Consider the following 13,650-nt stretch of genomic DNA (forward strand, 5'->3'; position numbering starts at 1 on the left):
TTGAGTTGTTGTCGGAGTAACGTAATAATATTGCTGTCTACTATTGTAATATTACTGTAAACACAATAATATTGTTGTGGTTGACTGTAATATTATTGTTGTTACGGTAATATTAATGTGAACCACATCAATATTAATTTTGTTGGCTTTTTATTATGTTTACCTTTGTTGAACGGTCAACATATTAATATTACTATATTACAAAATAATAATAACTTTGATGTGTTAATATTACTGTGTTAGAGATTAATATAGCAATAATACTATGTTAAACTGTAGTATAGTTATTATTAAAGTGTTTAACAGTAATATAGCTAATACAATTGTCAACCACAACAAGATTGATGTCTAAATGGGGGGCAAAAAGATGTTTTAAAAAAAAGTCAACGCTGAAAACCGACAAAAAAAATAGGAAGAAAAAAAAAATCAACGGCGGCGACGGACGAAATTGTCCATAAAATTGTGTTTTTTTGTCAAAATTGAATCATTTATGAAATTTACGGTCAAATTGAGGTTACATTAAATTAAAGGATGAAATTGGAGCATATTAAAATGCGATGGGCTATTTTAGTCTTTACAAATCTCTGGACAATGTGTGGACTTTTTTTAAAAGGTTCTTTTGTCTGAACCCCTTTATGAATAAGTACTCATTTCTGAGCTAATATTAAAATACCCTTTTATTTTAGGCCTCCTCCAATTACAATTAGTCCAAAAAAAATATTACTTTTAAGTTAAATCCAGAACCTTTTTAATTAATATAGTTTCACGATTATGCCCTTCGTCCTATTTAACATAACATTTTATTTAATATTAATTTATAATTTCCACCCACACTATCAAACCCTATGCCCACGTTTTGATTTCTCCCACGCATTCTCTTCTCTATCGCCCCAGCCCCTTCTCTACATTCTCCATTGCAGCCGCCTCCCTTTCATCTCTCTCCACCGGTCACCTTGCGATCTTTGTTCGTCCGTCGCCGCCGTCGCTCCTTTTTTTTTTCCCTCAAGCGGCAGTCCAGCACCCCATAACGGCGGAGGCCTTGCATCGGAAATAATTAAAGTGGTTGAAGAATGATTCATGGTTGGTGGTGGTGCGGATGACGAGTTTCTCGATTGTGGGGTTCTGGACAGTGTGGCGGGGAAGATTAACCTGCCAGATGTTGATTCTCTCGACAATCTTCCAATATCTCGGCCTGCATCTTTTCTTTTTTCCATTAAATGTTAGGTTTGTTTATTTTATATAAAAAAAACACATATGCATATAGTTGTTTTTTGTAAGTTTATAGTAAAATTTTGTAATGGAATTCGTTAATTACATAGTGATTTTTGTTAATCACAGAGTGCTCTTTCATTAATTACAGAGTGGTTTTTGTTAATTACACAGTGATGTTCGATAAGTTTATAATGGACTTTCATAACGGAATACTGTAATCACACAGTGATTTTTGGTAAGTTTTATAGTGCATTTCAATTTGTTAAAATTATTTTATTTTTAAATTTAACTTTAAAAAACAAAAGTATAAAAAATAAAAAATCGAAATTAAAAAAATGAAAAATAAACGTTTTTAAAAATAAAATCAAACTTATCTAATGAAAAAATTGAAATAAAAAAAGAAATAAAAACGAGAATTTTTAGAGTTGATTTGAGAGCGTTACTTGAGGCATAAAATCTGAAGCGTGACTTGGGGCATAATTTTTAGAAAAGATTTGAATGTGGCTTAGAGGCTGGATTTGAGTACATTAACATAATTTTTTTTTAATTTATTAGAATAACTAATTTGGACCTATAATATATTTTGGGTTGATTGGATTATAACAAATAACAATTTAAAAAATGGATTTATCAAGAAGTTAAAATTCAATAGGGGGTTTTATCAAATAGCTCATCTATTTTAATAGATAATTTTTTTTTTAATTTATTAGAATAACTAATTTGGACATATAATATATTTTGGGTTGATTGGATTATAACAAATAACAATTTAAAAAAATGGATTTATCAAGAAGTTAAAATTCAGTAGGGGGTTTTATCAAATAGCTCATCTATTTTAATAGCTTAGGGTCACTAAAAATGTCAAACCAAGTCTTGGGGGTTCACTCAAAATTTTGTTATAAAAATAACTATACAATGAATCACCTATAAAATATCAATCACCTATAAAATATTTACACATTTTGAGTTTATACTATCATATTAGTGCAAATATACCAAACTCAATTTTAATTAAATAATAAAAAAAAAAAAAAAAAAAAACCAGACACGTGCAACGCACGTGCACCTATCTAGTTTTCATAAAATATAAATTTGACAAAAACAAGGAGCTAAAATGCTGCACAGCAGTTCGGATCAAGAAAATTCCACCGGCATACTAAGAAAAATTAACCGAAAGGAACAAGAAAGCATGAGCAGATGATGGTGCAAAAATAAGAGAATAAAGAAGACTTCATCAAGCACATTCTCAGTACTACAACATAAATATTGGCAAATTCAAAGCCGAAGAATACAATCAAATCTGAGAAAAATAATAACATCGTAACATATTGTGACATAGTTTTAAAACTTCTAGCAGAGAAAAACTTGAAGAAAGTGAGCCTCAGACCTGAGATATAAGTGTTGTAAACATCGAGAACGGTGAGAGCAGTGACTTGGAGCAGGCGGACAACGGTGGGATATGGCGCGTTGCACGGGATTCGTTCTGTCGTGGCCGGCGGCAATAACCCCAATTTTTCACCATATCAAAAAATGCGACGCATCTCATTCGCATCTGAATGTTGGAGGAATTTAGCGATAACAATTAGGAGAAGGAAGTGCAATACACGCAGCAGTTTCAACAATTTTCAACAATTATAGGCGGAGATGACAAATCCCGCTGCAAATATCGATATGGGAGGCAAAAACGAAATACACTACACAATGCACCGTTTCGATTACTATCCGTCAAAGACCTGAATGCATTAATGAAACTACCCCTAAAGTGAGAATATTAGCTTTGGTAGCAAAAACATTTGAAGAAAAAAGATGGATGTCCAACTACACACTAAAAATCATTACTCTAACACAATTTGAATCTAAACATTGTAGCAAAAATGCAGCCGCGTCCACAAATTACATAAAAAAAGCCACTACTATTTTGACAGAGAAGTTGGTAATTAACATCAAAGATAGATTTATCCCAATCATATTCATAGAAGCGTATAAGCATGTAAATCAAATATAGATAACCAATGCAATTTTGATTCAAATCAATGCTCTAAAACATACCATCGATACACACAATAGATGAATCAACTTCCTCAATGTATCATTTAATAAAATCACATTAACATTACACATACAAACAAAGTATTTTAGCCAAAAAAACACACAAAAAGAGCAAAAATAATTAGTAAAGGTGTACCATCTTGAGTGAGAAGGGGGTAATCTGCAGAAAGATTTATGAAACAATCGCAATTAAATGAGAGACGGAGCAAAACAGATGCGCCGTGAAGTGTGTGATGCGACACGGGTAAATCGATTGATAAAAGAGCAAGCCCCTAAAATAGCCAACAAGAAAAGCAACGCTGCTGTCCAAACCCACACCCTGATGTTTAGCAAAGGTGAACATGAAGGTGTACATTATAACAGTGGGCTAACCAACTCTAAGAATTAGTAATGGCTGACCTCCTAATATTGTTTGATTTTCTTCCTAAAAAAAATCAGCTATTGGGCTACTGCATTGCTGTGGAACTCGAACGCAGTTTGCCCAACAATTTACATGAATTTGGTCAAACAATATATTGGAATATTCTAGACGGAATAAAAATTAAAAATGCCAACTGTGGGATAATTTACACCACGATTTGAGATGAAAAAACAGTGCCCAGTGAATCTCTGAAGCCTAAAAACATAAATCCTATGCAATCAAAGTTTTTAACTATCGAAAAACAACAATCACGCATCACCAACACAAAACAAACCAACATAAATATTGTTCTGCTAAGAGTCATGTTTCGAAACCTGTCCCAAAAAAGTCAATAAATAGATAGGGAAGAAAAAAAAAAAAAAAAAAGCACGAACATATTATGTAAAAATAATTACTTGTCTAAATTTCTAACTAACTTGCGAAGCTTAGAACTCGAGTGACAAGAAGATTTGCTCCATTTCAACTGAAAGCGGATACCGTTTCGTAGTGGAAATTCTAAGAAGGCCGCCGTCCTGTATAGGTTGCCATCTTTCACATTTATCAAATGTTATGTTTCCGATTTCTGACTCTTACCGCCTCCAAATCTTGTCTGATTTCTTGGTTTTTCCATTTCCGACTAGGATGGTGCGCAAATACTCTCTGATTCTCTTCTCTTCAATGTCTTTCGTTAAATAATTTGGCCTGACACCGGGCTGGGTAATTCTCTTCGGACCACAAATACACAACAAACCATTTAAAGAAGATGAAACTGAATATATCTGAAAATAACACATTTACAAATGCTTCACCACCACCACCACATGTTTATTAAAAAACAAGTCTTGTTGTGGAATGCACATAGAATCAATATCCCGGTGAGTTTCTGACCGATTCCTGATCGGAAAGCTGATTAGAGGCCTCCTCCAAGCAGCTTTACAAAAAGCTGAAACTCCTCCAATAAAAGCCCATTCAGATCACAGTAGTTTCTGATAAATGGGAAATTAGGGCGAGTGCACCAAATATGGCGCCATAATTTGGACAAAACAGAGGTTCGGACAGCATCATCTTCTTGTGACACGAAATAAACTATCCCACTGCAGTAACCCTTCTGGCAAATCGGATATCCTATTATCCTCCTCCATGGAATTGCAATTTGGAACCCCCTCCTCCGTCTTCCCCACCCCTTAATTTAAGGGTGTTGCTATTTGCAGCGGTATTTTTACTAAATACAGCCAAATCTTTTTTTTTTTTTTTTTTAAATTCTCTCCCCTACTCTCAAACTCTCTCAAGTCTTAAGACATTCGAATTTCGAATAAACAATTCGACTTTTAATCCATAGCAAACGAGGCTGGATTCCATTAAAAACGCATATCTATGATTAGATCTAAGTACATTTCACAAAAAAAAAAATTGAACTTCCCGTTCTCTTGGGCACGAAAACTTAAAGATTCTTCAAACAACCGTGCTCTGCAGAACTGTTGCTTGAAGAACTTCAAGTTTTTGTTGTGCCCTAGAGAAAGGGAAGTTCAATTTTTTTTTTTTTTTGAAAATTCTTGGGGTTTCGTCCTCTACAAAACGGGGAGTTCAATAATTTTTTAAGCTCCTGGTTCTGCAAAATTCCTTGAAGATCTTCAAGTTTTTGTGATCTACAGGAGCTTCAATAAAATTTGGTTTTTCCATTTTTTTTAAATATCGATTTTTTTAATAATTTGAGGAACATCATAACACATGTTGGGATAGTTGTACTCATTTACATATTTTATCGTCAAATTCTTCGTCAGAATCACCATCATCACCCTACCAAATTATAAAAATTAATAATTAGTATATTAATAATGGGTTAATCTCAAAAAGGCCTATGACAAGGAACTTAGAGGGTGTTGGGCTAAGCTTTTAAGATGTTAAAAGAAGCTTATAAGATGTTTTAGAGCTTATAAGCTCTTCTAAAGTGTTTGGTAAATTTTTAAAAAAATATCTTAATTTTTTTTGAAATAAGTTGTTGGAGACCAAATAAGATCTTTTTAAATAAGTATCTCTACCCCATTTTTTTTATTTAAGATGTTATAATGAGTAAAAATAGGAAATAAGTTCATTATCCAAACACTGTAAAAATTAATCCTAAAAATAAGATGTAACATCTTATCAGCTCTAAAAACATCTTATCAGACGTAAGAGCTTATCAGTTGTTTAAAATAAGCTTAGCCAAACACCCTCTTAATTAAAAGAGGGACATCCAACTTTTTTGTCTTTCAAATTTTTCGCTTTTACCTCGTAAAAGTAATTCGAGTCAGTCATCGAAGAAGTTGTTGTTCGGTTTTGAATTTGTCGAACGACCTTCAGATTCTAATTTTGACTTTCTTTAGTTGGGAGAGTTTCTAGTTTTTAGAAAGTTAAAAAATTGACTAATGAGACTACTGTTGCAAATAAACCAATTGTAGTGAAAGTCTTACTGCAATTAGCATTTCAGTTAATTTAATTGACCCCAACAAGGTGTAGAGGAGAGAGAGCCCCACTAAGCAGTACTGGACCCACCACGAAATAAGTAACATGTTGTATTTATATTTTTGGGTTTTTTGCATTTTGCATTTTTGAATTACACCATTTTGGCACTTTGCACCCTTAAATTGCAAAATTTGCAGATTGCATCCTTTAAACATAAATTGTTTGGCACTTTGCACCCAAATCACTTTTGGATTAGAAAACTTACATGCAACTTGCTGGAAACCTGGATGATGGGCGAGTTCATAATTTTCTTATTATCTATCACCTTCCCCCAATTCATAATTAGCGTTCCACCACTTTTATTTTCATCCCTTTAATCAAAAAATCCTAAAATAATTTTAGACATTTCTTCAATGTTTTCATAACCGGACCGGACCTGCCGGTTCAACCGCGAACCGGTGACTGGTCCGGTCCGGTTCGACTATAGAACTCGGGAAAGCCAAAAAACAGGGCGGAATGATTATAGAGCAGGCAAATCACGTTTGAACCGAACAAAAACGGTGAAAATCGGCTATGAAACCCGGTTTATGGCAACAATAATAATCAGCGGAAATTTGTGTACTCCTCTCTGAAGTTGGTTTGTAAGAAGATGTTTGAGTTGAAGGATTTAAGGAAGACAGTAGAGTAAAAGGAGAAAAAAAATAAAAAAATAAAAAAAATGTTTTTTTCTTCTTTTTGTGTTCTTCTGAACATTGTCGGCGGAAGGAAGGAGAAAGAGTGTAGATAGACACGGCCACGGTTTGGTTCGGGCCAGTTCATATCGGTTCACGGTTCACTTTTTCCAGAATCGGAATTGGCCCGTAATATGCACGGTTCCACGGGTCGGGTCGGCCCGCCGGTTCGGGCCTATACGGGCCGGTTCCGGGTCGGCCCGAAAAATTTGAATTTTTTTTTTTGAAATATTTGATGAATAAGTAAATTATAGGAAAAATTAGGTTGTGAGGGTATTTATAGGAAAATTTGCGGGGAAAACATTTCAAAAAAAAAAAAATAATAACGGCCGTGTGATTTTTTTTTTATTTTTTTGATTTTTTTTTAAATCCGGGTGAACCGCCGGGCCGGCCCGACGGTTCACGGTTCACCATTTCATAGAATCGGGCCCGTCCCGAGGACGACGGGCCGGTTCACGGGTCCCAGGCCGGTTCATCGGTCAACGGGTTGGGCCGGGTCATCAACGGGCCGGTTCTGGGCCCAAAACCGGCCCATGGCCGTGTCTAAGTGTAGATGGTGAGACTTGAGAGTATTGCGGTTGAACCCAATGTGTTAGGGTTTAATGATATCTTTAGTAATTTATACGAAAACAATACTGCGTTATTTATTAATTTAGTTAATTTTTATTATTGCTATTTTTCTCAAACTTATTTTTGATTTGCTAACAAATTTATTATTTAAAATGTATTTACATAGTATAATAAATTTTCAATGATTGAGAATTTATTTATCTATTTTTTCATACATTTATTTTGATATTTGTAATTTTAAAATTTATGTTATGATCTTATAAAATTTAATTTTATTTTCTCTATATATTCAAATTTATTATGGATAATGAATGGAATTTCAGGTTGATATTTAGTGATAGATGTAGTTTTTTAATGTATTAATTATCTGTACTATAAAATTATATATATATATATATATATATATATATATATATATATATATATATATATATATATATATGAAAACCCGGTTGAACCGATCCAACCGTGACCCAGTTGCTTGTCCGGTTCTATCTCCGGTCCAGTTTAAAAAACATTGCATTTCTTTCAATGGTAAATTAGTATAACCACTAAACAATAATAGTAAATCAATTTTTTTTTTTTTTTTATCTTTTGAGTTTGAAAAATTATGTAATTGAAAATTTTAGGCCAAACCCTCAATTTTTGTTTTTTGAATAGTCATATGACAAAATAAGGCTACTGGGGTCTGAGAGGTTTATTTAGTGGCAGAGAGGTGGTGTCTATTAGTTTCATGATGGGAAGAATTTTGTGGTCTCACTGAATAGTTTGGATCTAAAAATAATTTAAAAAATAGCGTTACCATAGAATAGAACTTGATCTTCTGAAGGTGTGTTATCGGACTCGTGTCTATATATTCCGGCCATTCTTTTCATAATTCACATATTAGAGCAAATAAAGATGGCTAAGAAGAATTTATGATTTTTTTGACTAAAAGGACGAAAAATGAAAATGGTTAAACGATAATTAAGAATTGGGGGAAGAGGATAGATAATTAGAGAATTATGAATTTGCTCATCTTCCAGGTTTGTTTTCAGCAAATTGCAGGTAATTTTTATAAGCCAAAGTGATTTTGGATGTAAAGTGCGAAACATTTATGTTTAAAGGGTGCAATCTGCCAATGTTGCAATTTAAGGGTGCAAAGTGCCAAAATGGTGTAATTCAAGGGTGCAAAATGCCAAAAACCCTTTATTTTTCTATTTATTTATGCATATGTAATTTTGTGCACATAATCGTGCAATTCAAGGGTGCAAAGACCTTAACACTATTTGATCTAAGTTTTAAAATTACAAAAGAACCCACCCCTCCTAATTTAAATAATTATTAATAAAAAAAATTGTGGCTGGCGTTGTGGACTATGTTTTCTCGCTGTCTTGAATTATTTATTATTATTATTATTATTATTATTATTATTATTATTATAATTATTATTATTATTATTATTATTATTATTATTATTATTATTATTATTATTATTATTATTATTATTATTATTATTATTTATTTTTTTAATAATTATTTAAACTCGGAGGGGTGATATTTTAGTAATTTTCAGACTTAGATCAAACGGTGTTAAGGTCAAATGTCTGAAAACTAACGGCGAGGGCCACATTGAGACAATTTTCAAGTACCAGGGGGCAAATCGATGCAATTGAGAATGGAAGGGGTTAAAGTGATATCGAGCCAAAGTACAAGGGGGCAAATCGATGAATTGAGAGTAGAAGGGGGTAAAGTGATATCAAACCAATGTACAAGGGAGCAAATCGATACAATTGAGAGTACAAGGGGGGTAAAGTGATATCCAACCAAAGTACAAGAGGGGAAAGTGGAATTTATCCTTCATTTTTTAATTTAAAATTAAATATATTTTTGGCATTTTCTTATTATTTGAAGTTGAAATATTAAAATTATTAGATCTTATGTTATATTTTCTACAATTTGGCTTTCATATAAATATTTTTGTTTAGTTTTATAAAAATATATATATAAAATTCAAATTCGGGGGCCCTAATTTATAATACATATAATTTAGGGGGCCCTATGAATATTACAGATACTTTGGAGGCCCTGGGCATAGGCCTGAGTTGCCTATGCACTAGAACCGGCCATGTATACACATAAACACACACACCCACATTGGTGTGTAGACCAACAGTAAAAACGCACCCGGTGTATTGTTTTCACTGGATGTACCATAGAAATAAATAACCCAATAAAAGAAATGTTTCCGGAAGGAAGGCAGTGTCGAACATTTAAGTGTGGGCTAAGTTTCTGATATAATTATAAAAATATACAAATCGTTAAAATAAATAACCAAATGTAGCTAACTTTTTTTTATATTATAAATTAATGTAAAATATTAAAAATAGATACGTCAGAAAAAAATACAATCGTTTGGATTAATTCGTAGACACTAATTTGAACAATCGAAGCTTTATTAAATTTCAAAAAACCGAATAATATTCAAACATTAAAAAAAAACCCTAAATACATTTAGAATATAAAATAATGAAATTAATTAAGATTATTCAACAAATTCTAAGAAAGACACAAATAAGAGTGGGATAGAGGGATTGTTTGATAATCACCTTTGATAATATTATTTGTGCTTGTTATAAATCAATGTGATTGTGTGAAGACGAAGAGAAGAGAGAATAGAAAGTGATGAAATTATGTGTGGTTGGCACTTCACACCCTTAAATTGAAGAAAAAAAACGCCGTCGGAAATGTTTTTCGCGATACTTTAAAAACCGTCGGAATGGCAATGATTTTTTATTTTTTTTCCCCAACATAATGAATTTGAGTTGAATGTTTACAAATTACACAACGGTGGTCAATATTCTAACAGGCTAGAAAATGAATGGCTATTCTCTAGCTGAATCCATTTTCTTTAGCTGAAAATTTAAAAATTCCATCCACAAAATCTTATCTTCAAACATCAACGTATGGAGTAAAATGTTATAATCCTTAACAATAATTTTGGGGAAAAGGTGTTCAGAGAAAAAAACTAAAAATAACTAAATTATAATTTTTTTAAATATAAAATTATTAAAAAGAAAACAAAATTAAAAAAACAAAACAAAAATGTTAAATGAAGTTGGTGGAAATGCTTAACGCAGTTAGGAAAAGAATTGCATGTAATAGGAGCATAATCTTTCTGTCTCTTCGTATCTCAAAGGAAGGATTTAGGATTGAACTTAACCCTTGTCTCTTCGTATCTCAAAGAAAGGATTTAGGATTGAACATAACCCTATATGTTTTTCATATTATGGGAGTATATCAAATCACCACATTAAACATTTTTTTTCTAAACTCCTTATTAATTCTGAAATTTATTAGACTTCTTTGTTTTGCTATCATGCATTCCGATCCCATGTTTTATAAGTATATCAGTAGCATTTGACAATATTATTGTATCCCGAAAAATTAAATTAATTATTCTTGTCGTGCACACATAATTAATTCGTTTAGAATTTCTACAATTATTAAGATGTTTTTCCCTTAAATTTAAAAATTAAAAAAAAAAAAAAAAAAAAAGAGAGAGAAATAAAGAAGGGGCTCTTTGAGAAAACCCCCTCACTACTTTTTTTAATTGAGGGAGGTCCAAAATATTTTAGTCTATTTGAGAAAAGTCCACACCCATTTTCAGCCATTATGATTTCCAGCTTTATCCCCACCCGCCACCTCATCACTGGGTCAACGCTCCGCGATTTTTTTTTTTCCGTTTTTTTAATCGACTATGAAGCATAGTCGATTAGTCTTAAATCGACTATGCTTCATAGTCGATTAAGGAAAATCTTTAATTTTTTAATTTTTTTTTGTTTCTAATTTTGTTTTTAAATTTTTTTTGGTTTTGTTAATTTTTTTCTCTATCAGGTTTATTAATGCATAGTCGATTAAAATTTTAGCTATTAAAAATAACAAATCACTATTACAAAAAAAATGCAAAATCAATTATATTTAAAAAAAAATACAAACATTGTAATTGATTTATACATTGGAATCAATAAACAAAAAAACAAAAATAAAAATAAAAAAATTAACAACTAGAGTCGGTTAACCTTAATCGACTACTGAACATAGTCGATTAAGCCTTAATCGATTATTAAACATAGTCGATTAAACCACGTAGTCGATTAAGGGCCCTGCCTGCGCGAATATTTTTTTTCTGCGCTGTCTTCCGCCACAATCCACCAAAAAACCCTAGATTTGTTCTTCATCATCACCACGTCGTCACCACACCACAGCATCACCACCCCACTTCCATATTCTAACTGTTTTTACTCCAAAAAGACCTTGATTGCTTATGGGCCTTGATTTACTCCCATCATAATCCAACTCTCCTTCGAAACCAATCCCTAACAAGAATAAAATAAATAACCGGAGCTAAAGACGGCGGTTTTGAGTGCTGCTGGGAACACCGCCGCCATGGCCAGTTGGGTGGCGAATACAAAGGCATCTTCCTCTGACCGATAATCCATGGCGGAGGTAATTGCCAAGAGAAAAGAGAAGAGAGAAGACGAGAAGAGGGAAGACGAGAAAAGAAGAAAGAGAACGGCAGAAGAGAGAAGACGAGAAGAAAAGAAAACGAGAAGACGAGAAGAAAAAGAAAGAGAGAACGACAATGGGTTAGGGATAATAAGGATGGTTTGGGAATTATTAAATAATATTTGGATAGAATATTAAGTAAGGGGGTTTTCTCTAATTATTTTTGGGAGGGATGTTTTCTTACCCCATTTACCTAGATGAGGGTGTATTGCTAATTATCCCAATAAAGAAAAGGGGATTGTTCAATTCTCCTTTTTTTTTTTTTTTTTTGACTTTTTCTAAATTCCCATTTTCAAACTTTTCTTGTCAAGAGATAAATATAAAAAGTCCGTTACCTTCACAGTTTAGGGACATAAAAGAGGAAACAAAATACAATTTTATTCTAGGGATAATTTGATAAAACCCCCTCACCACACAAGTGCAATTACAATGAGCCCAAATTTATTTTATATTTTTAAGATAAATCCAAAACATCTTTTATTAATAAAAATTAATTAAATATCACCATTATACCCTTGGCTTATTATAAGGTATCTTAGGGTTGGGTTGAAATTAAAATAAATATACGTAATATCTTTGTTCTTCTTTTTTTCCTCATCCATCGTCGTTCGCGCCGCCCTTTTCTGGCATCTCACTCCAACCCACCATACTCAGTGCAGCTCCAACAACCACCTCTGCAACTCGCCGCCGCACCCCGCCACAGCGCCGTCGCACGATTCTTACTTAATGTGAATGCTTCCCTAATGGCATCGTGGTATATTTTCCCATATAGAAAAATATTACCATCAGTACCATTATTGATCATTTGATTGTATTGTATTGTCTTACATAATATTATAATCCATTATTGATTGTTTTATTTCTCTGTTTTTCAATCATAAAAAATGGGGATTTCTCTGTTTTTATGATTGTGTACAAGAATGCATTAATTGGATTTTTGAAGACAGTTAAATATCTCCATTAATTGGTCAGATTGATGATTTTTTTTTATGAAATTGCTGAAGGGGAGAAAAAACTTTCGGATTTTCAGCGAACCATGAACCAAAAGTGGATTGGAAGAGTGGATTAACCTTCTTTTTTTTATTATTTTTTATTTGTAACTAGTAGTGGATTATATTAATTCGTTGTGGAATATGCACATTTTTAGTATTTTTCGATACGTTTGTAGCGGATTATATTAATATTAAAGTGGACTACGTCAATTTTATAGTGATTTTTGATAATTTAATAGTGATTTTGAATGAGTATATAGTGGTTTTCAATATCGACGAGTGTGTAGAGGGTTTTATTTTTTCGATGTTCTGTTTTCTGAAATTTCAGGGAGGCGTCGGTGGCCATGGGAGATGGAAGACGATATAGGGTCGGGAATAGTGGATTTCGGTTTTTGTTTGTTTTTAGTGGATTACGTTAATTTGTAGTGCATTACGTATATTTCGGTAAGTTTGTAGTGGATTACATTAATATTAATGTAGATTACGTTAGTTTTATATTACTATTTACTTTAATTTCATAGTGGTTTTCGATAAATTTATAGTGGTTTTTGATGAGTTAATTCGTAGTGCATTACGTAGATTTCGGTAAGTTTGCAGTGGATTACATTAATACTAATGTAGATATTTATATTAATATTTACTTCAATTTCATAGTGGTTTTCGATAAATTTGTAGTGGTGTTTGATGAGTATGTAGTGGTGTTTTG

General features: G+C 32.5%; 1 long non-coding RNA gene across 1 annotated transcript; it reads right to left on the reverse strand.

Moving 5' to 3' along the window:
- Positions 1-2,410: 2,410 nt before the first annotated feature.
- On the reverse strand, positions 2,411-4,041 carry LOC148766302 (uncharacterized). The gene is made up of 2 exons (XR_016035040.1): positions 3,398-4,041; positions 2,411-2,764 (listed from the first exon to the last, which is right to left on the reverse strand). It is a non-coding gene; the product is annotated as an uncharacterized LOC148766302 (long non-coding RNA).
- Positions 4,042-13,650: the final 9,609 nt, after the last annotated feature.

This window comes from Erythranthe guttata, chromosome 12, assembly GCF_056151865.1.
Source record: "Erythranthe guttata isolate IM_541 chromosome 12, IM_541, whole genome shotgun sequence".
Taxonomy (NCBI): Eukaryota; Viridiplantae; Streptophyta; class Magnoliopsida; order Lamiales; family Phrymaceae; genus Erythranthe; species Erythranthe guttata.